This window comes from Artemia sp. Qi Xiang Cuo, chromosome 6, assembly GCF_049724085.1.
Source record: "Artemia sp. Qi Xiang Cuo chromosome 6, ASM4972408v1, whole genome shotgun sequence".
NCBI classification, from domain to species: Eukaryota; Metazoa; Arthropoda; class Branchiopoda; order Anostraca; family Artemiidae; genus Artemia; species Artemia sp. Qi Xiang Cuo.
In genome coordinates, this window is record NC_142799.1 from 84383155 (window position 1) to 84386072 (window position 2918).

General features: G+C 37.5%; 1 pseudogene; it reads left to right on the forward strand.

Annotated features, from left to right (window-relative positions):
- The first annotated feature begins 653 nt into the window (after positions 1-653).
- LOC148951689 (uncharacterized) lies at positions 654-2577 on the forward strand (annotated as a pseudogene).
- The last annotated feature ends 341 nt before the right edge of the window (positions 2578-2918 follow it).

The following is a 2918-nucleotide window of genomic DNA, read 5'->3' on the forward strand; positions in this document are numbered from 1 at the left end:
TAAGTGCATGTTATTACATTTGAAAAGCAGGGATTATCGTTCTATAGCCAGGCGCAGTAAAATTTTTAATAGTAAGATAGTTACAAGTTCTCAATCAACCCAAAAGCCGAGCCCCCTTCATTCAATTAATAAAATTAGCTCGCCAGCGCATACTCATCCTTTTTTATCCCAAATCCTCCCTGCTCACTCAAAAAACTTCCACCGTTACCACCCAGAAAAAAACCCATATTCCCAGCAAAATCCTTTCCCTCTTAACACTCCAGTTAACCCCTCCCAAGTTTAACCCCCTGAAAATACCACCATCTTATTTCCCTCCCTTATTTTCCCGCCTCCGACCCATGCGTTTAATCCCTCGTGCCCACCCTACCAGGGTGACTCTGGTCTGAGACCTTTTGCATTTAATAATTGTTGTTCTCACTATCCAAGTGTATCCCCCGTCAAGAAGTCCACTAGAACCCCTGACCGCATCTGTGATATAAAAAAAAAGTAAAGTGTAAAAACGGTACCTTCACAAGTTGCTTTCGATTCCCCAAACTTTTGTTGAGCAACGCTGCAAGCCTTAACTTTGACAAACTCAATGAATTAGCCACCTTTCTAAAATATATAGATTAGATGTGATCGCTATTACTGAGGTTCAAGCTCAAAATTTGCACATGTTAAAGATTAAAAAATTTTATCAATTTATTAAACTCAGACCAGTAAACCACCTTCTGGGTAAGAAAGGTGGAGGGATGTTGTTCTTTATCCGTAATAATTTATATCCAAGTGTAATCCCAATTCCGCGTCTAAAACCCTTTGATGAATTTATGTATATGTGTGTTCGAGCTAAAGTCTTGCCACATCCTATCAACTTAGTTTTCCTGTGTTGTATTTATTACTCCCCTAACCAGCGATCTGCTGACACAATAAATTTTATTGAAAAACTACATTTAAGTGCTGACTTTGTGCTATCAAAATACCCAAACGCAGGAATTTTCCTGATGGGTGACGCAAACGATATAAGACTTAATTCTACATGTAACGCTTTTAATTTAAAACAGGCCGTCAATGTCCCTACTACTAAAGGCAATACTACTCTGGATTTAATTTGCACTAATCTTTCGAAGTTTTACAAACCCGTCTCCACTCTGCCCCCCCCCCCTAGGGGGTAGGTACCACATTAGCCATGTCCAATCACCCCGGGCTAAAGTTAAACTGTCGTTTTCTATAAATGAAAACGCCAATAAACCACTCACTGACTCAGAACTTTTAAGTTTTGGCTCCTGGATTACTACTGAAAATTGGTCCACTGTGTATCAAACAAATGACGTTGACTACATGGCTTTGTCCCTCCAAAATCTATTGAGAAGTAATTATGAATTCCACTTCCCTGAGAAAAAATTTCAAACGTGTTCTACAGATAAGCCTTATGTTACTGAGTCTTTTAAAAAACTTATAAGAAAAAAAATCAACTTTTTCAAATCAGGTCGCATTACTGAGGCTAATAGTCTAAGGAGGTTCCTAAAGAAAACATTAAGAAAAGCAGCTTCTAATTATTATAATAATAAAGTCAAAGATCTATATTCTAACAAGCCCAAGCAATTGTACAGAAAAATTAAAGAAATATGCGGAAAAAGTCCTTCCGAAAATAATTTTCATTTCCCTGAACCCCCTTATAAGACTGCCAACGATCTGAACTTGTACCTTGCTTCCATCGTGCAAAGTCTCCCCCCTTTCACTGGCTCAAGTCCAACTATTCCTCCCAATACTTCCTTCCCCTTTATTTCTCCTTCTGATGTTATAAACAAAATTCTTAAGCTTAGAAAATCATGTATTTGTCCCTTGGACATCCCAGTTGACTTAATTAAAGCCTTTTCGGACAAAATTGCTGAGCCTTTATCAAATATCTTCAACCATATCACAAAATTTGGTAAATTCCCATGTTGCTGGAAACAAGGTTTTATAACACCTGTCCCTACGTAATGCGCCAGTCTGACTTTCTCCAACATTCGCCCCATTACGCTCACTTCCGTTTTTTCCAAACTTTATGAAGGTTTCCTCTGTGACTGGCTTAAGAATAAAATTTGTCCGCATATTGACACCCGGCAGTTTGGTAACTTAAAGAAAACTTCCACCCCCCATTACCTTGTGCACTGAATGCATACCATCTTAAGTAACCTTGATAAACCAAATGTCTGGCTTAACCTTGTCTTAGTTGATTTACCAAATTCTTTTGACCTTGTGGACGATACCATAATAATTTGTTCACTACTGTTTCACTTTAAAATTCATTCTCTGTTAGTAAATATTGTTATATCGTTTATTTCAAAAAGATCCTAATTTGTTAAATACACAAATATTTTACCTAGCCCCCTCCCTATATATTGTGGAATTCCTCAAGGAACCTTATTGGGACCACTTTTATTTCTAGTCATTATTAACGATATTGGTAAGGAATTCCCCCAAAGGTGGAAATACATGGATGACTTGTCGATCCTCGAAGTATGTCACAGGAATATTAAAAGTGACCCCCTTGAAATTCTAACCCACATTTTGGATGAAGCAAAGAACCTAAATATGAAAGTAAATTCCACTTAATCAAATACAATGATGATAAATTTCTTAAAATCTAGTCCCGCCTTCCTTGACCCTATCCCCCCAGATATTTCTGTGTCTTCCTTTAAATTACTTGGGGTTACAATTTCCTCTAATTTATAGTGGGATATCCCCGTGAAATATATTGTCCGTAGATCTAATGCGTCAATGTCTCTCCTTAAGCTCTTGAATAAATTTAACATCCCCCCATCCCATTCTTTAAGGATTTATACTTCCTTTGTCCGCCCGCATCTTGAATATGCTTTTCCAGTTTGGCATCCTGGCATCTCCCGTGATGAATCAGATAAAATTGAATCTATTCAAAAAAGAGCCCTAAGAATAAT